The sequence below is a fragment of the Apis florea genome, unplaced genomic scaffold (genome assembly GCF_048593485.1).
Source record: "Apis florea isolate Af1SG1 unplaced genomic scaffold, ASM4859348v1 contig_3785_pilon, whole genome shotgun sequence".
NCBI lineage: Eukaryota > Metazoa > Arthropoda > Insecta > Hymenoptera > Apidae > Apis > Apis florea.
The window spans coordinates 640,216-667,076 of record NW_028256852.1 but is presented as its reverse complement, the minus strand read 5'-3'; the positions used below and the strand labels follow the sequence as shown (position 1 = coordinate 667,076).

General features: G+C 33.8%; 1 protein-coding gene and 1 long non-coding RNA gene across 2 annotated transcripts in view; one reads left to right on the top strand and one right to left on the bottom strand.

Annotated features, from left to right (window-relative positions):
* The window catches only part of sfl (N-deacetylase and N-sulfotransferase sfl), a 160,187-nt gene that overhangs the window by 1,529 nt on the left and 131,797 nt on the right, over positions 1-26,861 (top strand). The window lies entirely within an intron of this gene.
* On the bottom strand, positions 22,994-24,154 carry LOC147656395 (uncharacterized). Its single transcript, XR_015294520.1, has 2 exons — positions 24,008-24,154; positions 22,994-23,718 (listed from the first exon to the last, which is right to left on the bottom strand). It is a non-coding gene; the product is annotated as an uncharacterized LOC147656395 (long non-coding RNA).

Sequence of the window (26,861 nt, the reverse complement as noted above, 5' to 3'; positions counted from 1 at the left end):
ACGAGAAAATGACTTGTTGAATCACATATCGTGTTTTTACGATCAAAATCATGAATATTGTTGCCAAACTTTTATATAAGTTTTGTTACATCATTAATATTTACAATCGAAAGATGATAATACGAAAAAAATAAGTAATTGTAGCTGAATTGTTTTTTTTAGAATTATGCTAGAATGTATTTATTCATTGCGGTTCGATTTATTGCGCAGAAACATTCGTGTAGAAAATATTAATAAGTGTTGTTGGTGTGACACGTGAACACGTGATTATCATTATCGTGTAGGTAATATTTCATAGATACTTATTATTTATTATCAATCGATTTATAAAGTAATGCTTACTTTTTATAATTATGAAATTTCTATAGAATAGTGCCGAATTTTATTTTTGTCAATTACATATTGATTTAATATATATTATAATATAAATACTTTAAAAATCAAAAAAATATGTATTTTCAAAACGTAGAAAAAGTTCTACAAGCTAATTTTTAAATTTTTGAACTAATTAACTAATTGATACGATTTAATTTTTTAATGATTCAGAAATAAAGTATTATCTTAGTTTTTGACTAGACTTGTGAAATTAAAGATTTATCGATATGACCTACAGATATGACCTATATATGTTTGTGATCGTCTATTAAAAAAGACCAGCGATATAAAAAGTAGATATATGTCTGATATATTTTCAATGAGAATCTTTTTATAAGAGCCAACTATTGCAGTAATATTTAATTGATTCGTCATGTAGAATAATTTTTTCCCGATTATCATGTAACTTTCAAAGTCGCTAATAAAATTCGAATTTCCAACTTCCTCCATCTCTTTTTTTTCCTCTCGAGAAGTTCGTGTTTGATGCTTGTTTAAATACTTTCTGAATTCGAGAAGGCTCGCGTTTCTTAGTCATTAAGAAACTTGTACACGTTAAAATTTCTTCTGAAACTACCGGTTCGTTTTACCGCCCACTTGTTCGGTATTCCAGGCTATGAAAATCTAAAAACATTAAACATTCAACTTCAAGTGGTAAGAAAACAGGATGACAGGGGAATTTAAAGTTTTATGGAAAATCGAATTTTTCTTTTATCGTCTGCTGAATACGAGACGCGCTATTTCCACGTACCTATCTTCCTTGCAACCGTTCTTTTCCATTGCAATTCTCGAAACGAGGAAATACCGAGAGTTCCATACAAGAAAAATCGCCAACGAAAACCTATTCAAACTATCAGTTTAAATCTTGATCTAGAAACTATATTTATTTTTCATCCAAGCCAAACTAATTTCGTTTCCTCGTTATCTCTGTATACAGATAAATTACACATATTATACATAATGATCAAGAATGATTCAGAGCTATTAAGTCTTCGATTTTTCGTCCTCGTCGTCTATTAAAGAAGGAAGCGTTTAAGAGAGAGAGAGAGAAATATAAATGCATATTTTTCCACGGTTTAATCGAACGTAATAATAAGGATAATCGAGTCGTTACCCGTTGAAAACACGGATATTAATTTCATTATTATTAGACCTTCGGATACGCCTGGCCTCCCTTTTTATCCATCCAGTACCATTGCTACGTTTTTAAGACCGATCTTTTCTTTTTTTTTTTTTTTTCTTCTTTTTTTCTTTTACTTCCTCGAGATCCGTTCATTAAGCAGTTTTAGCTGTTTTGTATTTTGCATAGGATGAGGAGGAGCCCCTCTTCGAACGTCGAGATTAGAAAAGAATTTTGTTGTATTCGAAACATTAGCAAGTTCCTTTTACGAGCACCGCGAGACATCGCGCGCGAAAATGACAATCTGAATGCGAAATTAGGCAGTGCAGCGCTTTAATGCGGGACACACGCTAAGTCTTCGGCTATGAAAGATGCATCAGAAAAAGGAAGGTTGAGAGAACTCGAGGGTAATCCATGGGTATATGTGTGTTTCGGCTCTTTTTATTTCTTTTATGAATGGAAAAATCGAATACGAGACCCGTCGGTATTCGCGGTGGAAGGAAGAAGCTTCTCGGCCCTTTTGTCGCTCGAGAGTGTCTGAGGAGCGTGTCGAAGTTTACGCTCGGGTTGCCAGTCGATTTTTGCCGGGCTACTTAGCTAGTCTCGTCAAGAAACGCGACAATGCCGCACTGTATTTTCAGGTGTCGTTTGTTTAAGTTACACGGGTCTTAACTGCGTTGATCTAACTGCGAGAAGGAGAAGTTGCGCAAGCTAAGATTCTCGATGGCTTCAAGTTTGCCAGTCGTAAAAGCTTCGAGAATTCTGCTTTTGGAGCAGTGCTTCAATTTTAAGGTGTTTTTTCTCGAATAGGTTTGTTGCTTTAGATATTTCTTCCCTTTCGAATTCTATATGCAATAGGTTAATAGGAGTTATATTTAAAAATAAGAATGATTTATTTTAGTATAAAATAACGTATATCTCTACTGCTTCCAATATCAGTTCATGGTATTTGATAACACAAATAACTTGGCAAATTAAATTTATTCAATCAAATGTATACCTGCAGTTTTTAATTTAAATCCATACGACTTTTATTTTTTTTTTTCTAAAATTAAAAACCATTTCAAAAAATCTAAGATTAAGAATAATGTTTTTATCTATGTTTGGCGTATTCTCGAAAAAAAATAATATAATAATAAAACGAAAAATCTACATATTTACAAGTCTCATTATGTTCGGGGAACAATTTTAAAAGATAGATTTTAGAGAAACAAGGAAGCAAAAGGTTAATGTAAAAATATCGATTATAAGTAATTTTTGCGTAAAGCGTAGTAATTTAATCGAAATTTTTGTATACCAACTTTTGTATTTGTTTCAGTTTCTAGAATCGATTTTCCAAAGATATTCCACGAATATTTTAACATCTTATATATACATCTACGTGTGTATCTATTATAATATAATTAAATTTGAAATTATTGCTTTTTTTTTATGAAAAGTATCTCGATAAAGTTATATTTCTTGTGAAATAATTAAAATTTTAGATACAGTGTATCCACATAGTACAGTTAATAATATTTCTAAAATAGTAAATTTTCTTTATAACAAAATAAAACGGATAAAAACGATTGATTGTCGATGATAATTGCGTAAAAGTCACGATTCCGATATATCCTCGCTTCGAAAGATGTATTAGGTCAGCTTTAAACCGCGCTCACCTTTAATGCAGCCTCGTACGAAACCCTCACTGCAGGGATGTAGTAAAAATTCCACATCTACGAGAAGGGAGGAACACGAAAGGGATCTGGTTGGAGAGAGAGAATACTAATAGGGAGGCGCAGAAGGGAACTTTAAGACACTGTTTGTAGTCGGAGAGGGACGTCTAGGCATGGTATTAAATCTATTTCCCCTCTACTGTTCCCAAGTAACGACGTGGGATCCCATCAAAGATTCAGTGGCCCTCGAATAATTCCTGGAAAAATAGGGATCCGGCCAAAATGCGTGTTGTGTCACAACCACGTTGGCCGTGGTTTGGAAAATTCTTCTTCCGGATTGTTTCTATGAATATACAATGATTAATAATGGTAATAGAACGAGGCAACGAGGTTCGTGTCGAGAAGTATTATTATGAGACGAATTTTTAAGTTTGGAGAAGATACTTCAATTTGTGTTTTCGGAAATGTATTACTTTCTTAACGAAATTCTATATTTTAAAATTTAAGATTGGGAAGGGAAATTTTAACGATTTATTTGATATTTCATTTTTCAAAATGTCTTTCGAAAATTTCGTAATTGCATAAATTGTTTTGAAAATTATCGATTAAAATAACATATATCCTCTACTTTATCTTAAATCTTTATATAACGTTCCACTGCATTGATTAATTATAGACATCGAAGTTTAGAGAAATGTAAGAAGTAAAATAAAGTAATATATCATTGATCGATATGCAAAATTTTCTATGAAAAGTAAATAGCATGGAAAGTATTCTTCCAGTTTTTCAATACGAAATTCGTGCAAAAAATCCTTCATAGGTTTTTCCAATTTAATACCCATTAAATAACTTTCATATTCTTGCAGAATAAACGTTTTACATCTTATTTGTCCTCTTATCGTTAACGAACCAATTGGTCGCTTCGAAATATTTTCCTTTGGCCAGCAGAAATTCGCGCTCGAATTGATACTTTGTTCGACTTTTTCTTTTCTTTTTTGCATCAACTTGTACTACAAGTAACAAAAACAGAGCGATCATAAAACGTGGTACATGTGCGAAGTTTGCCATGGCGGAACATCGTCCGGTTACGGAGATTCAATTTGACGGTACTGAAATTCCAGGCAAAAGCAAAGCTTGCCAGGGAAAGAAAATATATATATATATATATATAGAGAGAGAGAGAATCGACACAGGTCGTTCGTCGCTGAGAGCAAACTAATATTTGACGTGTGTTTCGGCTTAGAAAGTTATCGAGAACCGCCATCAGAAGCGCCGCGAGATTTAGATCAGTGATTTTAGATGGAGGCCTCGAAATCGAAGCTTCCACGGTGAAATAATAAACGATTGTGGATAGAGTAAAATTACTATTTACCCGAACAATCAAAATTTGATACATCATACGCTTATTTGGTCGATAATGTAAATCGAAGGAAGAGTTCGAAAGGAACTATTTTATCGCGAACCAATTTTCCTGGGGGATTGTCAATGAAAAATTCATCGCGTTAAGTAGCTGACTTCCTTGGAAAATATTTCAACACCATCTCCTATAAATTCTTAATTAAAGACAGAATCAATAAATTTACCAACATTATAAGTTTATCATTGTAAGTTGCGAATCTGCAATGGTATAAATATACTTTGTCAACTGTAATAATTCAATGTCTTAACTGAGCACACAGTAACATTCTTATTTAGCTTATATTACTAATCGTAAGAATAATAAGTCTGAATAGAAGATGTGCCACATTAATCTCTCCGATTCATTGAAACACTGTCCACAAGATATGTAGCTTAATTGCACAATTCAAATATTGTTGCCACTTGGTCTTATCAATTATGTAATACAGAATTAACATTTCGAATTAATCGAAACACGCTTATGATAATCTTATCGTGCCACGAAACGGAATTCGAAAATAATAATAATAAGAATGATAATAAAGCAAGTGAAACAATGCCTAATCAATCGAACGAAACTTATTAAACCCACTTGCACGCTCGACACTGTCCCACGCATGGAAGAAACGCAGTCCATCTCGAGAAAGCGAAAAGCAAGAAGCGCGTTTATTTCGCCTGGCCTAGTGACCAATAAGCGAGCCTAGACGGCGGCGTTTCTTAATGCGATATTCGTGCCAGCGCGTCACCGTGAATTACGTTCGACCCCGATAACCTCGCGTTCGTTCTCAATGAAAGGCGACAGGCGAATGCTCGCGATCCGCTCCTCCAGTTTCTCAAGCTTTTGACGCTGAATTTCGAGGAGTTACGCTCGATCGATCTCTTCTCGGCTCTTTTGATTTTCTAACCTTTTGCGGTATTCGTCTTCATCGGACGAATTGTCGAACGATAATCTTTTATTCTATTCTATTTTTTTATGTTAATCCTTTGGACCTTTTTCGCGAACTCTACACGATTAATATTTTATCTATCTTTACATACAAAGGAGGATAATTTATTGAATATTGAAAATCTGTATTGTTGCGTGATATTTTAATAATAAAGTAATTGTATAATTCTTATACTATATCATCATTATTTTTCTTCTATTGTCAATTTCTTAATAATTTCATTCATTTAATAACGAAAAATTCATCTTGAACTAATATCCCAATAACTTGTTCTCACAGTCTGTTATTCTTATTTTTCACTTTCTCTTACAGCATCTCAATTTTCATTTATGTAATGAATAGAAATCAAACTCATCCCCACTTGAACTAATTTCATTACAGTTCTACGCTTACAAACTTTGAAAATAATATATATATATATATATAGTAAATAATCGATCCGAGATCACGGTGTTATTTATTATAAGATTATACTTAATTTTGTACTCTAGATATTCTGTTTCTTGTTTCGCGTTCGAATTCATTTTCACATCTATTTGATTTGAGTTATTCGTCGCTTGCATAGCGTATCGTTGTGCTTGGATAAGTTAAAATCTTTTTTTTTTTTTTTCTTTGCTAGTGTATTCGCAAGCGTGTCCCAAAAAATTTCACTGTCACGTCCCAGAATTACATTGTCACTCTGCCCCTCTGTTCTCCGAAGCAACTTGACGAATTTTGTTATCGACGCACTCGAAAGGTGCGCCCCTTCGAAGCAAATTATCCCCCATTCACCAGAGAGGCTAGGATTCGACGGCTCGCGTGCCATTGACTCGAGCGTGCTTCCAGTTCCCCTCCGAGTTCCGGAAGCGACGTTCTTTGTCACGATGTGTGCAGCCAAGCCTTTGTCGGTAAAACTTGGTTTCGAGGGTGCGCATACAAGCCATTTCGAAATTATGTTTTTCCGTTTTTAGGAGGATTAGAATGAAAAAAAAAAAAAAAAAAAGAAAAAGAACAAAGCAACGTGATTTTGGAATTGTTATTGATAAAAATATACGAATCTTGATTTCTTGAATAATAAGTTTAGTGAAAAATTGTTTCAAGTAATTTATTCGTTCTAATTACATTTAACATTAATTCTAATCTAAACTAATTCTGAAAATACTAAATCTACGTATCTGTAGATTTATAAATTTATATATTTTCGCAGAACATATCGATATTATTTATTAATATATATCTGCTAATGGGATAAATAGCGAACAGATGTTTCATTATTAGATCAATTCGGTATCTCGATTAAAGCGGTAATAGAAACTAGTTATCTCAACTGGCATCCATACAAAATATCCATTGGGAGTATCTGCGGATTAGAAACCAATAAATGGTAAACAGAACCTGTTTCTTTATTAACAAAAGACTAGTTTGAAACAGTTAATGTATTACGTTTCATAAAGAAACGAATCAGTGTCCCTTTATCTTAAATCCATATCCCACCAGGCTTTCATAACACGTTTTTCGAACTTTTTCTCGCGGAGAAAGGAACGAGTTCCTTCGTTCCTTCTCGTTTCGATTTCTTCGTCTCGGTTTCCCCCTTTTTTTCCTCTTTTTTTCTTTTTTTTTTTTTCCCCTTCCTCAACTAAGAACGCTTCTCCCTTTCATGGTCATCTTCGAAAGTTTTTCAGTGGCGTGATGCGAAAAGTTTGAATGGTTTTCTTCAGAAGACGACGTTTCATCCGCTACATGCAAATTTGCTCCCGCGTTCACCTAGGAATTTGTCAGCCACTTTTGACCCTCGAGCGTGAAATTTCAGGAATAATCGTGTCTATCTTCCTTCTATCTCGTTGAACGATTTTTTTTTTTTTTTTCTCCCTGACTTTTATCCATCGATGATCCTCTCCTCCTCTCGCCAATTCGTTTCAATAGGCTGAGAAGAAAAAATAATTTACGCATATAATAGAGAAGAATCTCGAAAAGTATTCGTGAAGATCATTTTCTGATTAATTAGGGAATGGAATTATCGAAATGATTTGATTGATATAAAAAAAATGTAAAAGGAAGAATATATTTAATAAAGGAAATAGGAATAGACTGTGTTATATAGATGTGTCTTTGTTCTATGATCGAAAAAAAAAGAGAAAGACAGAACAGAATCGAAACAGCGATGGCGTCCAGCGACGTTCGATTCACAAAGATGTGAATCTTTATAAATCTCTTCTAAATTTTCACGCGTGTAAAACTTTTTTTTGGAAGAAAGACGTTGGTTCGTCGATTTATCGATTTCACGAAGAAACTTTTCGAAAATTTCTAGTTTGCTAGTCTTCTTTTTGTTTCTGGAATATCCTTGTTGAAACCGGTGTTCCATTACTTTTTACTTAATGCATCCTTAAAAAGTAACTTTTGCTTGCACGCGTTTGCAAAGTAATTCTCAATTCGCATTATCCGAATAATGAAACTTTTGAACAGAATTTTCAAAGTTTTTAAAAGAAAAAAGAAAAAGGAAAAGATTCTCCGATAAAAATTATTCGAAATATATATCTTTTTTTTTAATACTTTCGAAAATCTTTGCTTGCTCCCCCTTTTCTTCATTCTTCGTTCGAAAACCTTGCCCACCACCATATTTCTCCATAACATCTCGTCGAAGGAGGCGTCAAAAGTGTCGAGCATTTCCAATCGGCGACACGATCTTGTTGCAACCGAGTCATCTTTCTTCCGAATATTCCGTGTGAATCTCTTTGATCAACGACGCGTTACAAAGCGTCGTGCATTAGTTAATGAGCGTAATCAGCTTAATAAGAATCGCAGTACGTTTGCACTCTGAAACGTACTGGGTGTATTACCTCGACCGATGTAATCGCGTTAACTAATGTGTGCCCGACGAAAGAGAGCCGGTTCAAAGAAGATGCACGAGTAGCCATTCCGTTTCTACGGCTGACACATTTTGTCTAATGGACCTGCTCCCCTTTGACGTTTCTGTCATCGAGCGTATTTTTCGACCGTATATAACACACTTTGTGAGATGCGCCACCAACAAAAATCGGGAGGAAAAATAGCCCTGAATCTTGGGAAAAAACTTTTCCTGAAAATAGGGGGCGAAGTTTCGCCCCTGGAATCTTTCGAAACTATGATACTTAAGTTGAAGTTTTCTTTTTTTTTGAAGATGTTGAATTTGAAGGATCTTTGGGCGATAAATTTTTAACGAGACTCGAAGTTTACGTTTCGTCTTTGTTCGTTCATTGTGAATTTTAAACATTTTGGAGGGAGTGTAATTAAACGAGATTAAATGAGATTAAAAAATTAATAAACTGTTATATTTTAAAACGTTGAATGATATTAAAAAAGAAGGATCAAATATATTTGAAATTTTGGTTTAATTAAAAAGTAAGGATTTCGTTGAGATGAGAAAGAAAGAAACAAGCGTTAAAACAAAATCAAGATTAGATTAATATTGATTTCAAGTCTCGATTAAATTTACTGCTCGTTGTTATTGTACAATCAATCAAGTATTTGTCGAAATCTCTCTGTGACAAATTATTTTGTTCATTAAATTGATATCTTCTCGTTATTTATTAATTCAAATAACACAGTTGACAATCTATAATCTTTGGAGTACAGAAATCACGTTCGAATCGCGTTCATTTTCAGAACATGGCATTAGAATTTAAAATCGTCAAATACATTACAATATGTATTTGGAATATCTGCAAAAATGAGGGCGTGAAATTGAAAATGCAAACAAATATTAATAACTAAAAGTTACTTGCTAAGCAATTATTTATTAAAATGCTCGAATAACACTTATTCATATTGATCCGCTTTTCGCACAACCTCGTTTGGCATTATAATTGTTCGCGATTATTGCGTTATCACGTTTCGAACAATAAGTTATTGAAACGAACATATCGAAGTAACTTTGACTTATTAAATTTTATCCTCCACCGATTTTAATGATTCAATACTGTTTTGCAGAAATATTTAAACTTACACAAATTCGATTATTCGCCCTTACTGTATCCTCTATCTCTACCTAAAAAAATAGACAAAATTTAATCAGATTTGGTTACGGAGAAAACAAAGGATAGATAAAATATTGATGAATGAAGGGAAGGAAAGAAGCATTGTTCGAACGGTTGGATCGATCATCGCGTAAGGGACAATGAAAGGAATCGCGACACTGTATGCAAAACGCGAATAGAACCGCGACGCCAATTAAGCAGTCATACAACGTGTTAATCACGGTCAATAAGGCGTAATGATACGCGGCAAATGGATTTGCAGCCGGCTTTTCTTCGTCCGTGAATTAAAATCATCGCGAAACGGCGACATCGTCGAACGTTTTCGCCGTTCCCGCGCAATTGAAGAATTGCGGTTACGCAAGAACGTTTTTATCGTTTCGCTAAGATCAATCTTCTCGTATATTAAGCGCGCTGCTCGACGAGAGTTTCGCATCTCTATTGCCCCCTTTATAAAGATTAAATATATTTTCGTAACGTTTCGCACAAATTTTGTTTGATGGAATAAATTTTTTTTCTGAAGAATAAAAATGTGTTCACTCGAAAGTGGCAATAATAATTATCTTTAAAATAATTGCCAAACGTTGAGATTAATTCGATAAAACAAACAATTTTCCAACGAAACGAATAAAATCAATAAAATATTCCTAAGAAACGTGGAACGTCAGCCACGTTTCCACTTTCCCTCTCTTTTTTTATCCAGATTTTTTCTCGACAATATTTCCCTCGATTCGATAATAAAATCTCACGGACCACGAGATTCCTTGAAACGATCCGATTTCAAATTTTTCGATTCCTCCTCTCGATTCCTGCACACGAACCGTGTAATCTCTCGTCGATCGGCCGTTTTTCTTTGGCACAAAAGGTTCGTTCACGTGTGAGCAACGGAAAGACACTTAATTCGAAAGCCGGCCGATGAAATATCGAGCTTGTATCCCGTCAGCTCGATTTGACCCTTTTGAGAGACGCCTATTCGAGGATGGCCGGCCGATAGGCCGGGAAGTGAACGAGGCTTCCTGGGCTTCGAGCGATCGCTGGGAAAAGGGAAAAGGAGGGCAGGGTACGAGAAGAAAAGGGAGAGAAAGGAAAGAGGGCGGAAGGGTATAAGAGGGACAAAGGAAGAAGCTGCAACACGCATACCTGGCGTGCATCGACTACCTGCCCTGGGTTAACTCCATCGCCAACAGGCGTAATGCGTTGCTCCTCCACTTGTATTCGTCGCTCCGTGGGTCGTTGGCCCTCGCCAAGGGTCGAATTGAAGAATTCGCTGACTAAGCCGGGAGGACTCGTCTTTCGTGCCACGGAATTTCAACGCGATCTACGCGCGCTGGACTTGCTATTTTTTTTTTTTTTTTTTTTCCACCTTCTCCTGTGCTTCTTATCGAAGATATTGCACGGTTTTATTCGAGAAAAATTTGGCGTAGTAAATGGGAATTAATGGCAAGAATTTTTTCGGTAATGTAAAATTTATTTCTCGGTAATGTAAATTTTATTCCAATTTTAATTTATTTCTATTCTGCAATTATTTATTAGGCAGATATTATTCTTGTTACGTTTTGAAAAAGGATGTTGATGATTTTTATTGAAAATAAAAATACAGAAGAACGTTGTGACATTATCTAATTATTTTTTTTTAAATTCGGAAGAGGAGGATATTTTCACATCAACCGACTTTATCGGGTTAAGTGATCACGCTGGTAAGATGACAAGTTTTTGCTTCTAGCTTTATGTTTTTTTACTTATCGCGAAAATTGGTGAAAAACAGAGCTTTCCATGCCTCGCAAAACTTCGATGAGCGCAACAGTTATTTATAGGTTAGATCAAAACTTGTGATTCATCGTTGATTTTCTTGGTTTTCTTGAATTAATCATAAATTCAGTTGAGTGAATGGCGCGAGCTTTGGTTTATCGAGAATTCATATTTTTAGAAACACTCTCATTGCCGTTACGAATTTTACGAGAAGGATGGAAATAAAATTTTTTCGCTATTTTCTGATTCTGCAAAATGTGATTGTCTTTTTCATTAGAAGAGCCGTTAATGTAACAACATTATAAATCGAGACATTTTGAATTTGCATTTTCGAATTTTATCATTCCAACGCTATTAGATCTCTCTAAGATTTCAATATACAACTATTTGTATTTATGTTTTATTCCAAGTTTAATTATTAAAATTCCATTAAAATATAAATATTTTATTTCGATAAATTAAAATAATAAATATATTACTTGTCCTAACGACATTGTCTTCTAGATGAAATACAATAAACGAAATATGTCATGTCAAAACGTGTAATTTACGTTGATTTAACGTACCGTGTCGGCTAAGATACGTATCATTTACAAATAGAACAATATGTAATATTTTCTTCGTTTGTTTATAAAATATATTATTGGGATAAAGAATGATTTTGTCATAGCATTTGTAAGGATAAGAATGAGTTGCTATAAAATAATTTTCCATCTTAATAATCATAATCATTAAAAATTAATCTAAAGTAAGGATAAGGATAAGGTTTCTTTTTTTTTTTTGTAATTTATATTTATCGAATTAGATTTTAGATGACACTTGATGACCTGAGAATCAAATAAGAAACGAGTCATCCATATTTTCCAACTTTTATGAAAATATTATGATTTTATTGATACTTTCGCGAAACTTTGGTTACGTTGAAAAATATATTAATTTTACGAAAACTAGCAGAAATAATTTTCATCGTTCAAATAGCTCACTATATATACATGTTTGATTAATTTTGAATTTATTAAATTCGTTAAATTAGATAAAATTCCAAGATAAGATTTTATCTTAAACTATCTGTTATTTCCCTGTATAAAGTGCTTAATCGCATAATAACCAATATGATGTGTTTTCCATAATTGCTATGAAATTTTTATCAAACTCTAAATTAAGCATTAGAAGACGATCGTCTTCTCGTTTTTAGAATAATATCAAATTTAACGCTAATTTATTTTATTACGAGATAATCGATTTGTTTATTATCTCTCGTACTATTATTATATAATAACTTTTTACAATGTTCATGTTATAATTAATTTATTTTCACAATATATATTTCATATCATAAGGATTTATATAACGAAACGAAAAATAGTAAATCGATAATTAATCGTGAGATATAACGAACGTACTTACTTCCAAAAATCTCGAAATATCTTTTTTTTTTCCCCCCTCCTCACCCAAACCTTGATTCCTGGAGCATACTCCAGAACGAGGAGAGGGGCGAAATTTTGACCAGGTTGTAAATTGTTCGTTCCCTTGTCGTGGAGAAATAAAAGCTACGAACGGTGATGGAGTTGCAACGTTCGCAGAAAGAAAAACGAGCAATGTCTCGAGCGAGGGTAAAAAAAGAGAAACTCGGGCAAGAATCAAACTGGGCCGCGTGAAAAATCGTAGCCGGACGTTTTTCGTTCTCCATCGTGACGGGATATCGGGAGAAAAGGAAACAAATTACGCGGGGGCGGCGGAGGGAAATGTTTAATAACCTTCGACATTTCGACCTGCTTTCCATACCTTTTTCCACCTTCCTTCCCCCCCTCGCCGCCATTTATTATACCCAACAACGAGGGAGGGGGAACAATGGAAGGTTTTAACCCGGTTGAAACCCGTCTCTAAACGCCACTCCTCTTAACGAATCGTTCCTATCGTAAAATTTAATTCTCGTTTTCGGTAATCGACAGTCACGATCGATTGTCCCGCAACTGAATGTAATTTGCAAATCTAATCGCCTGTTGCGGTCCGCGAGTAAGGCATAATACCAGTTTGTCAATCTGTATTACCGTATTTGATAAAGTTCGTATTAATGTGTTCATTAATTCTATCCGTCCTATTGTGATAACAACGTATCGTTGTTTCTAAATCGACGGGTTAATCGTCCGTCCCGATACAATAGCTTCGATTGTGGGGAAAAAAAAAAAAAAATTTCGTGTTACGTTATTCAAAGGAGATCAAGCAGCTTCGAAATATGGAGATAATCGGTGTTAATCGGGTAGAAAATTGCGTTGAAAATTTTATTCTCATTTTTTTTTTTTTTTTTTTTTTAATCTTTTACAGAGAATTCTGCGAAAGATTCGGGTAAATTAATTTTTAAAGCTAATTAATTAGTTAACTTAGTTTTCAAAGGTATATGGAAAAGTTGGTTTTTTTTTTTTTTTTTTCTATTTCACGTATATAAATTCATTTCATAAATTTTGAAACTCGTAGATAACAATTTTATCGTAGATAACAATATTATATTTCGATTACATCATTAGTTAGTGTGTTAGTTATATTTCTTAGCATATCGATTTTTATTTATTTATATACATTTTTGCTGCAGAGAGCAATGTTCAATTTTAAAACGATCATCAATTTCTTTTGTTAAAAGTTTTTTCATTATAGCATAATGATTGTCAATATCTATAATCCGAATAACAAGCAAAATGAAAAATATTTAATTTAAATATCATGAACGAATGTTATTACGAAATAACGATGGCAAGTTCCACGCAAGACTTAACGTACAGATTTGTCCCTCTTGCTTGATCCCTTATCGTAACAATTTCTCACGAATATCGATTATAATTGACCGATCGACCCTTCTCGTTCCATTAATTCCGCTAATTCAGTTTATTCGATTGCAAAAACGTTTCCCCGGTTTTTAATGAAGTCGTTTGGCAAAAAACCGATGCTTGCGCGCAAAAACGGGTCGGGATAATCGTTGCCCTTTTAACCGTGAGCCGATACACACCAGCCGTGGCAAAATTACCAATCCTGTCCGAAGATCGATAAACGATTTTATTGGAGAAAGGCCAAAATCAATTACATAGTTGGTCCCCAACATCTAGGCAAATCGTTTTCGACTCGCTCCCACGTAATAGAGCACCGGTGTAATTATTTTAACTTCGATTTTCCCATTGTCTCTTCTTTCGTGAACAAAGCGAGTTTCTTTACCGATCGAGTCACGCAAGGTGTGCTTCTTTTTTTCGATAAACGCGCGTGAGCACGTCGACGTATAATAAACTTTTAGAAATTTCAATTATCATCGTTAGAATGATGATACTTTTAAAAGTTCATAGATCTTAGATGTTTAGTAAATATTTGACAATTAATGATTGACGATTAATCCAGCCAGTTTGAGCAATGATTGAATAATTGAAATATGTGTTAATATTGCGTTAATTCTTTTCTGCAAATTTAATACCATACGATGACGATATAATATATTATTGCAATTCTAAGCAATTTCAAAAAATTAAACTGTAAAAATATTGTCATCGACTCTACTTTTTGATATGATATAATGGCGAGTGATTCATAGATCTGAAGTCAAATAATTGACGATTATTTCAATTTAAATGAAAATTTAAATAAAATTAAACTATAAAGTATTAGCGCTACGATTGATGAATTTAAAATGGAATGAATATTTGATAGTTGAGGATGAATACAGCTTAGCGACTTGGCTACGGATGTTTATGCAAATTTAAATTTTTATGAATACAATTGCAGAGGTGAAAATAAAGATCTATTTTATTCTTCGAGTATTATATATTGTCACTAGAAAGTATCCAAAAAATATACGTAATTTTTGGAAGCAAAAAGAAGCTGTAAAATGTTGAAAAATAAGATTAATTTTGATAACTTAATGTCTAGTTATTATTTCTTGATTTATATAGCAAAATTCTGCATCTATATATTAATAATTATGCGAATAATTGTATTTTTCATGTATTTTAATTTCTGTGAGAAAGGGAGAACCATACTAAAATTTTTTTATCTAATTTTGTTCGTATAACGAGATTTCACTCGTATGACGTATTTATGATGAAATTGGAAGTTTCAAGTTCTATATTAACGCTTATTCCACGTGCGTATCATGATGTTTACAAAATACTTAAACGTAGATTGCACGAAAACAGTGATAAAATAGAAGATATATATAAAAATAATTTTTAATACGAATAAAATGTATCGAATAAAACAAATTTAATAAATAAAATATATATATATTTTAAGTAATAAAAATAGTTTTTGCAAAGCTTCCTTTTTGATTCAATTTAAGTATAGATATAAAATAAAATAAAATTAAAATATTTCCATTAGATACGCTTAGATCTTTGTGTTAATAAGTTGTATATTTATAATATCTCTTAAAACTATCATTGTTACATATCTCTCTTCTGCTCTCTCTGGATCCTTCAATTGAATAACGATAAGAACAACGTGTAAATTTTGATTGTACAAAGAAAACTTATACAAAGATAAGTTTCCAGATAGAATTAGAAGAGTTTGTCTTATACATCCTTGTGTTCCCAAGTTTGACGAAGCTTCGTTGGATAACGTAGAGTTGCTTTTTCGTGAAACCTGGGTGTCTTAATTTCCTTTTCCTTTGACAACGTGTTAACGAGTTCGTCGCGATCCTTCGTGAGAATTCTCGTGCGATTATAAGGGTTTTGGACGAAGTTAAAAATATCGAGTTAAAACGATGTTTTTAAAAACCTTTTTTCTTTTTTTTTTTTTTTTGTACTCTCAGACGTACAAGATTGTGCAATAAATTTGCCTCATATTTCAAAATCTTAAAATTTAGATTTCTCTCTTTTATTTGTATTTATCTGAAAAAAACTTAAGAAATTCGAATAATTAATCTTCCAAGCACTTTATCTTGAATATCATTCATTCTTGTTATTAGAAGGATCGAGCGTAATAACTTTCAATCATCATTTTTTTTTTTGAAGCTAATTTAACGTCCGAGTAACTCCCCTTGTGAAAGTATCATCTTAAATTTTCTTCTAAATTAAATGGCTCGGTAGGGCTATCCATTTAGGGTGGTAAAAATTTAGGCGGATGAGGTATCCCGGGAAAGCAAGAACGCTTTTAATGAAACATCGAATTTAACGTCCCGCTCTCCATTCTACTTCGCCATAATTAAGAAATTACGGCGTTGAACGAATTCTTCTCGTCAGACGATTTTTTTTTTTTCAATTTTCAAAATCATTTCAATTTATTACAAGGTGAAAAATATATCGAAGAATGTTATAAATTTTATCCACGAGAGTGCATTGCAAAAAATTGGGAAAAAGAAAATCAATTTCACACGTTCGTCGAATGCACGCGCTTCAGCCACTTAGGCGAGCGATAGATATTAATGTTTCCAGGTTTGCTCGATCCTCGATCAGAGTCTGCTCCAACCACCGACACAATATCCGAGTACACGTTGCGGTGTTGCAGCACTGTGTACCCGCAGGATGACACTCGCAATTAAGTTCACTCCCTCGTTGGCCACGAATACATCACGCTCTTGGAGTGAGGAAGCAATGGAGTAAAATGCCCGGCATTTGGCACCGTGTCAGTGGTTGGTAGCGTTCTGAACTTGAGCCGGGAAGAAGCAATCCCGGTTTCGTGGCCGGAGACTGTTATTAATTCGTGGTATTTGTCGAAACATATTCCGGACGACGAACCTTCCAACTTTTTGAATTATTATCGAACGATCGTGTTTCCGTCTCGATCAAGGTCGAGATTAATTTCGGACGAAGGCATCTCTGGAAAAAAAAAAAAATTAAAGTAAATCTAATAGGGGATGGAAATGTATTAACGTTATTTAATTCCGACGTAAGATTTTCGGTTACCAATTTGAAATATTGAAAACGAAAATAATATTTATAGGGGCCACGTTATTTGCATTAATAAATGATGAGAAGAATCAACATCGGTTGACAACTTGAATAAATAAAATCATTGTTTTATAGGTCTGTAAATATTTAAGATATTGAGTCGTAAGAATGTGAAATTAGTGAATTTTACAAAGATTGAAGATAGGAAATCAATATTGATTTAATATTACAATTCTTATATAATATAATTTCATTAAATACTTTTCTATTTAATTTTTGTAAAATTTGAAATATCGCTATTTTTAATTATCGAAATTAACGAAATTCTTACATTGCATCATTTTTTTAATTAAACACAATTTTAAATAATTTATCAATTTTTCCGATCCGACTCCAAATAATACTCCAAGTATATCCTTCATTCTCTCTGTTTAATAAAAAACGAATTACAAAAGAATTTAAAAGCTTGAAATAAAAAATCCGAATTAAAGAAAAATGTTGTCTCTTCAAAGTTAAACGTTAATGAAATACGTTATAGAAAAAAAAAAAAAAAAAAAACGGCGATCATTGCTACAATCTGACTGAAAATTAATTTTAAAAACAAGCACGTTATAGCTTGAACGTGCTGCATACCGAGTTATCTCGACCCGCGTTCCGGATGAACAGCGTGATGTCTCGTTACATATTGCGTGTATAAACTTTCCCCCGTAATTCAGCTCGGGGACCCGCGTTACGAGGAAAAAAAAAAAAAAAAAAAATATGCATTACGAAACTGGAAATATGAATAGGCGCTGGCTAGACTGGGAATGCGTCGAGGAATTTCAGTCTCGCTTAGGGAAACGCGTCGAATGAACATATCCCACTTTTTTCCATCCACTTCTTTATGGAACTATGGAGGTTTATTACACGTTGGTGTTAAATTTTTCAACCGCTGTTGGGAAATTTATCGACGTCATCCCTCATTGCCATTTTTCATGATGGGACCCGATTAGCAGGATTTTTATCATTCCAAAGCTTTATTATAAATTCGTAATGAATTTTATGTTTCAATCTCTTAGTTTAAAATAAACAGAGATCAATTATCGATCCGCTTTTTCAATCGTTCTTTTGTTAAATTAATTTGTACAATTTTTTTCTTTTGATACGATCGTAAAATCATAATCCCACAAAACTGTGAAACGACCTGTACATTTTTCTCGAAGCCTCCGTGAGAGAGTCAAAGGGGATGGTGAAAGAAGAAAAAAAAAAAAAAAAAAACCCTCTCGTGTTTCAAGAAATCGAGAACCGCGAGGGCGGTATTGCACCTCGGTGAGACGGATATCCGGCTATACCGAGTATTCCTCGCCGATTGAGCCAACGAGAGAGAGAGAGAGAGAGAGAAAGAGAAAGCGGTGAGAAAGAACGGCCTCGTGTACAGAGTGAAAGGACATTTTCTCTATCGGGGCTCTCGATAAGAGACAAAGAGACGTAGGATCGAAAAATGAAGACGGGGGAGGAGTGGGGGAGAAAGAGACGAGACGAGAAGAAAAGAAAAGGAAAGGAGAGTTTCTGGCAAGCCGGTTTATTTAAAAGCATTACGATGCTGATGGTCGGGTTACTGTGTCCACGGTTAAGTAACTGGTGATGTAACGATTCAACCTCTTTCCCCGTCCTCTTTGTTCTGGTCTAGCGGGACGGGGGAGAGGGAGGGGAAGAGAAAGAGCGTGATCGCTCGGCGAGAGGAAGCGGCACTGGGCGAAACTGCCGGGGGAGAGGGCTGTATCTAACGCGTTGGTGCACAACGTAGGAGAGCCAGGCGACATCGCAACGGCAATCGACAGAGGTGAACGAAGAAGATGTTCTTGTTAGCTCGACCTCGTCTCAGTTGCTCTTAACCTTACTTATGCATTCTGTCTTTGTTCTTTGGATTGGATCTGCGATGCAATGATTGCATCGTTGGCGATATATCTCGCATCACCGAGTCGTGCGTCGTTTAAAATTGTTGAATCTGCGAGTTGAATTTCGATTTATATATATATTTGTGCAATTATATTAGAATTCTCGTATTTCGATTTCAGTTAAACAGCGGGGAATACATTCGGGGCGACACGACACAAAAGCTACGAAACAACAAAGAGATTCCAAGGAATGAATCATGCTTTATCATCGCGATGATATATATATAGACAATTCTAATCATGATTTATAACGAGCTCAACATTAGCGTTCTATAGATTCGTGTATTACGCTCGCTTGGAATCTTAACGTGCATTCCACGACTTTGCATACACACCGCTCCTCAACGAATGGTCGCGTGATTTCACACTCACGAAGGCTCCTCCTTCCAAGCCCGGTGCGTTAACGAGGCTGTGGGGAAAAACTCTTGCACGCGTGGGCGTGTCGATCGTGTCTAGTTAGAAGCGCGCCACTCAGAGTTGAACGAACGTGACTAAAAACTCGAACAGAAACGGTTCCCGCGATGTATATCCTTCCTTCGTTCCACATAATCGATGATTATTAATTACAACTCTTCTCTTCCCATCGTTGAAACAACAATTGTTCCGGGATCGTGCGCGTATTTCATCATATTCGTTTCTTCCATTCTCCACTGTATTGTACCGCGATGATTAAGGTCGTTCTCGAGTCAATCTTTTCCAGAAAGTGGACACGCATTTTAATTCGATCGAGGTATGCACGCGCGAAAACCAGGCTTGGTTAAAAACCATCGATCTTTCGTTTCGCCTTCGCGGTTGATTGATTGAATCGGCTATTCATAACCGAGTTTTATACCTTCTATTTCTCGTGCCGATGAGGCCGCGTGTTGCGGAGCACATCCATCAAAGCGGTTCATTTTCAACCGTGGAGATCTCCGTGGCTCGCAAAAGAGAAACAGTAGGAAAGGTTGGTGGGGGGGGGGGAGGAGGCATTCACGAACCTCCTACGGATGGTCTTCGTGGCCGCGCGTAAACGAGCCTTATCTTTGGTTATTGATTCGCAGGCTGTCTCCTGATCTGCTTCCTCCGATCCCGATATTTTAATTAAATTGCTCATTGCTAGGAACAGGTTCAAAGACTTGGAAAAGTTCGAGATTGTGTTTCAAATTTAAAGATAATTTGGAACAGCGATGCTTTTACAAAATCAAAAAAGGAAAAAATAGATATTTGTTAGAATTATTGTTAAAATTATTCTTCTCGAATGTGAGAATTATAGATTTTCAATTTTAATCTTCATAAAAGTTATTCTTTTTTGTTTATAACATAGACAATCAGTTTTATAAAATTTTTGTTAAATATACGCCATCATTTTGTTTATATAATGTCGCCTAATATTCCAAATTGAATACGAGAACTGTAGATAAATATTGATTTCCAGTTTTAATCTCCATAAAATTTATTCTTTTTTGTTCAATTTTATAAAATTTTTGTTAAATATTCGACAAAAATTTCGATCATCATTTTGTTCATATGATGTAGCCTAATATAGAATATTCCAAATTATTACTCTCACTTTTATTTCGAATCAGCAACACGAACATTGAAAATCTAAAATCTTGCGTGATATTTTATATCCTCGAAATATTTGCAAAATTTACATAACAAAAACATAAAATTAAAATGAATGGGTTAAATGATTTACTTTAAAGATTTTTGATCATATTTTAATTATTCGGTTTCAACGATTCAATACTTATTCAAGAATTTTTAGAAATTGAAATTTTATTCTTTTGCTAAGATAAATATTAGAAAAATATTACAATATTTGTTACAAATTAATAGTTTTTTTAAATATCCCGATATTTCGATATATACCAATAATTAATACGTATTAGATCTTTAGCATTCGATTATTGCCGAATAGATTCGAAATTAGTCGTCTAAAATCTACGTCTAAAATCGAAAGTTTCGCAATTTCAAGCTATATTTAGAGTATCGAGATCACCTTTACCGATTCCGCCCGAATTTTTCCGATCTCTCCCGAATTCTATTCAGGTTTCCGTACATCTTTATTTATTGGACGTTCGATTCTATTTATCGGAATTTCGATTTATCGATACTCTGATGAGAAACTCTCCAACACAGTATATTTCAATCCATTGGATTCTTATACACGTGAAATTCGTGAAATTTCGATCTGTGTCGATAGCCACGCGAAAAAGATTTTAACTTTAAAAGAGACATCTTGAGATATCTATTTTTGAAATATAAATAATGCCGAGAGCATATCCTCCTCGATTTCGTTATCAAGATTGCTTATTATAATGGTATATAATAATAAACGAGACGCATAATGGTTAACGAGAGTAATTCAAGATTGGAAAGCTGCTATAATATCTATCTTTCGAAACGAAAATTCGTTTTATCAATACCTGTGGTATTCGTGATATACAGGAATAGAAACGGTAGTTATCGAACATTTTAATTCCATGAGTGACAGTATTTTATGCAGAATTGCACTCTTGGGTGTATGAATAGCGTTGGTATGTATGAATATCTTGGCGGTGCGCCAACAGTGCAGTTTATATTTAAAAAAAAAAAAAAAAAAAGAGAGAAGAAAATAATTCACGAAAAAGTTAATATACCTTTTCCTTTTCCTTTTTTTTTTTTTTGACTCACATTTTCTAAAAATTGAACAACCTGTGTCATATTTTCTTGCTCTCACTCACAGCCATCACACGCTTAATTTCATTTATCATATCGTATATTGTAAATTTAAGAGCAGAAATATATATATATATATATTGAGGAAAATCAATATTTTGTTTAAAATCTAGAATTTGCTTATAATCCGATTAACACGTCTGTTAAGCCATTTGTACATCGATTTTTTCTTCCACAAATGGATTTGTCATCGACACGAACAAACGTAACGATAAATAAAATATGATTGTATCGAAAGGATAACAACTACATACAGGCATGTATAGCAATTTAGTAAATTCCAATAAAGCCAATAAAGCCAATATCTTCCTAGAATATTTGTGGAAGCACAATGTTGAAAGAAAAGTTTTGGGCTTTGAGTTCGAAATAAAAGTCGAAAAGATATTGGATTATTACCGAGGACGATCGCGAACGGAATACTTAACGTTGAGGCTCGTGTTCGCGGATTAACGTCGTAAATCTCGGGCGGGAAGGGGCGCGTGAACCGAATAGAAAAATTTACTTTAAGAACGAGACATTTATTTATTACGACGATACGGCCGGGATCTAGCTAGTTATCCTAATACCGTCGTAAATCCGCCGCCGCTGTAACGCTCGATGCGACGAAACTTTTCGGACGGCGTGCGCCTGCGCCTCGCGAAACAACCTGAAACATTGTCTGGTTAGGCGCCCTGGGGTGCTTGCTGTACCAGTTACCGAACGTTTCGACATGTGAAAATTTGATGCACCGAAACAAGCAAAAAATTCGACACCGTTATCTTCAATAAAAAAATGAAAAATAAAAAAATAGAAATAGATTTTGACCACCTTGAAATTTCATCTTGATCATCTTCGTTTTCTCGTTTATGTTAATTTTAGATCAAATTTCTCTTTACTGATTTCAATAGTAGCTTGAAATAATCCGGCTGTAATTTCGACCAACTTTTTTCCTTTACACATTTTTCGCGTTCGCGATAAATTTTTGGTAGTGTTTGTGATAGAGGGCTGGTAATCGTGTGTAAATATTTACGTGTAACGTGAGCTTGTTAAAAATATATTTTCTTACGGATTCGAATGAGAACTTTTTTCAGATTTTTCTTTCACGTTAATGAAATATATAGAATATAATTTCCATTGTTTTATGTTTTATTGCATTCGCATCCGCTCGCTATGTGTGGTGATATTTATTCGTGTGTTTGTAGAGAAGAAATGGAGGTCACATACCTCAGAGATGAGCGAAATTTTAACAATTGAAGGTAAGAATAAAATTAAAGAGATAAAAATAATGTTCAATAATTCATTTATTATTAACTTATCGAAACATCGAATAAGCGAATGAATATCATTCTTAAATAAAGTTTATTTAAACACTTTTTATTAAGAATTTTGTAACTAGTCTTTTCTTTTCAAGAAGAAAGTCAAAATAATATTTTTTACAATATTTTTAAGTTTATTATTTCAATTTTTCTGAAAAAAAAAAAATTCGCGCAATCTTTACCATTTCATTTCGAAAGCTAGATGAATCTATCATGAGTCAACACGAGAGAAAAGGATGTATAGTAAGACATGAACAAGGCTTGTCTTCTCGAATGTCGAAACTCTTACTTCTCATCCTCCTCATCTCTCCATCTTCGTAGAACTTTCGAAGCCATAGAATGCTCGGGACAATAGTTTCACGTCTCGGTATGCAAATAGCGTGGGTGCTTTCGGAACGCTTGTCGGCCGTGTCAGCTTCATAATTCGCCGGAACTCGGGCGCGTTGCCTGCCCGGCCTTTGACCAACAATCTTGCCGCGGTCTCGAGACTCTCGAACCAGCGACAACGTCTCCTTCTCGCGTGCCACCGCTTCCTTGCCTCGAATTCAAACCCGTTCTCTCCGTGCTTTTGTGCCCGGACAAACCTAATCTCGCCTAGGAGGAAAGTTTTAATTGCACGCGTGGAGAACGTTCGAATTCTTAGACAGGATGATCACAACTGTGTTTGGATTCTTAGATGTTTCCTCGAACACCTGTTTCGATTATTGGTTAAAAAAAGATAGCTCTAATAAATATCTACATTTTTTTTTAGTTTGCACTCAATTAATTGTATAACAAAATTGTATAGACAAGAAATAAACTATTGATAATTATTTTGTACTGGCAGATAAAGAAAGATTATTGTTTGTATAATAATTAGAATACTCAAAAAAAAAAAAATTATCCATCTAGTTTTAATCTATCTATATTTCTCTGTCGCAAAAGAGCTATTATAGAGAATACGTACTTATAAAGCACATTTTTACCATGAAAGAAACTTACAACGAATCCAATTCCGATCGAACAATTCAATTCCTCCTTTCAATTTCCCCTTCGTTCATAGAAGAATAAGAGACCCGAATTGGAACCAGCCGAGAATGCACACAAGACGAGAACCTTTTCAACGCAGTTTGTTTTGTTTGAAATAAAGAGGCCATCTCCGTATTTATAGCTTACCACGGTTGACCACGTGGTCAACGCCACGCAAATAAGTGTTCGATCATCCCTCGAGATGAGGACTCTGATCCTCCAACTGTCCCTCCGAAAGTTCTTGCCATTTAAACTTATGGAAAGATGATATTAAATTAAAAAAAAAAAAAAATCTTCCTGTCTCTTCTCGCGTATCGAGGCATTCTTATCCCCGATTCTTTCGAGCGGATCGAATAAAAAGGTGGAAAAAGCCGGGTGGAGGAAACTCGAGAACGAAACTCTCTTTCTATTTGGGTTGTGGAGCGTGTCAGTGGGTCACTTTTCCGCGCTTTGCTTTTGTCGCCACGTGACCCGTTTATCCGCGCCGCGTACGCGTCACCGGTTTCCAGCGATTCCTGGCAACTGTCCAGCTCGATTAACGCGTAAATCAGGAATTGATACCCCAGCTCGTCGCGACGCCTCCCCAGGGAGCTATCCAGCCTCTCCGGAGACTGTGATTTACTGCATCGTCCCATGATCGGATTAAACGTTTAGTAGGTATATCGGTGTGCTGTCGATACGGTTTGGCTTTGCCAGAGACCTGTCCCTTGTGCACGCTCGCGATAATTTCGTTTTCTGCTTAATTTGATACTGTTGTATTTATTCGTCGTGTATCGTGAGCATGGACACGAGCATGCGCAGGAGTGTTAATGCACTCGTGCGATGGGTGTTAATATATCTTTGGAGAGTTGATTTCTGGATACGTTGAACAAGCCGCGAAAATTTCGTTCCGGATTTATTTATTTATTCTGAGTTACAATTAATTTAAATTTGCGTTAGATGAAAGAACGAAGCGGAGACGAGATAAAAAGGGTATTTTTTTTTTATAAATATAAAAAGTTTAATTATTAACGTGGGTATATGAGTTTAAAGAAAAAAAATCTATGATTAAAAGCCAAAAAAAATTAATGTTTTTAGAACTTTATTGTTTTTTTTTTTTTTTTTTAATTTAATCAAATTCCCGATGGAATTAAATACATCGGATATGTGTACTCGGTTTGTGTAAATTTAACTTTAATATTATTTATATTTTTGGGATTATATTTTATTAAATATTTTTCATTTTTATTCTCAATTTCAAAATTTGTTTTGTTCAAAGTTCAATATTTTTTTTTTCTTTCTTTCTTTTTTTTTTTTTTGTGTGTCATTAGAAAAGGTAAAATTTCAATTTCAATATAAAAAAATAAAAATTGGCTTACTATTTCTATGTATATACACGTATAGATAACTGTAACAGTTTTTATTATTATTGATGCAACATGATGTTTTTTCGAATAATCGAATCGTAAACTTTATAAACTTCACAGACTGAAAATTGTATAAGTTTTTCAATTTATATTTCAATTTATTATTAACTTATTCAATTGAATTTATATTTTTTTAGAAATTTTCGAATTAGTTTTGAAAATAAAGACAAATAAATATATTTGAAATGAATAAACGTAATTGTAATCATAAGTATGAAAGTTTTTTTTTTTTTTTTGTACGAGTGTATTCAAAAACAATGTTCAAGGATGATATTGATATATATAAAATATAAGTAATATAGTAAATATAAGTTAGCATAAATATATGTAAAATTTTATATTTAATTTCAAAAATAAGCATCATAATTTTTAAATATGGATATTTATTTATAAATTTACTTAAAAAATAAATTTTATTAATTGTTTGATTACTATGTATAATCTATAAATTATAAAAAAATATATAAGAAAGTGAAAGACTTACTTATTGTAAATAAATGATTTCAGTTAGAAAATAGTTTTTATTTTTTGGAATTTAATATAGATAAATATATCGTGCAACAATATAACTGAAATACAACTATCTCGTCCTATTTGCATTTCGCTTCGCTTCTAATACAATATTGTTTATTGTAATTCAGTAAAAAAATATCAACTATAACATTTTCATTAACTTTCATTTGTTTTGATCTTTAAAAATATATCGATGATGGATATAAAAATTTAACAAGAAAAGATTATATCTCTTTATAAAATATAAAAAGCTTTTGATTCATATCAATAATTATAATTTGAATAATAGAGTTCATCTTTAAAAAGAAATAGATTTAATCATCAAAGATTCGTGAAATATTATTTGCAATGAAAATACTCATTCAGATTTATATTTACTTGCTTGTCTTCGAACCTTCGTGTTAAACATTTTATTGAATTTTCTTTTCTTTTATTGATTATTTTCAGGTATTATTATTTTTATCAGTGTGTTAGATCGGAGAATTAAAACATAGTCAGTCTCGTACTTTAAGGAAATCGAATTGAATACCGTATTCCTCTTACACGATCTTCATCGATCTTTCACGCATTACTGGTTTATAATCGCGATTGTTATCACGGATAACCAGATTTACAGTAATTTATGTTATTCTCTTCTTCCTTTTTATATCAGAAAAATTTTATCTCGTTCATTTTTTTTTTTTTTCTCCTTTTAAGAAATAGGTAAAATCTTTAATGTGTCAGTATAAGTTGACCGTACATTTTTATTTGTAATCCTGAACGCTTCTGACGTACACGTGCGATAGAACACTTTAATCTACAAATGGATGAGTCTGTAAAGTGCATTTAAGATCTAAAATATTCATTGGTGGGGATCGACGGAGGTTGAGGGAAATGCGAAGGAAGGGCGAAATAAAACTCATTGGATA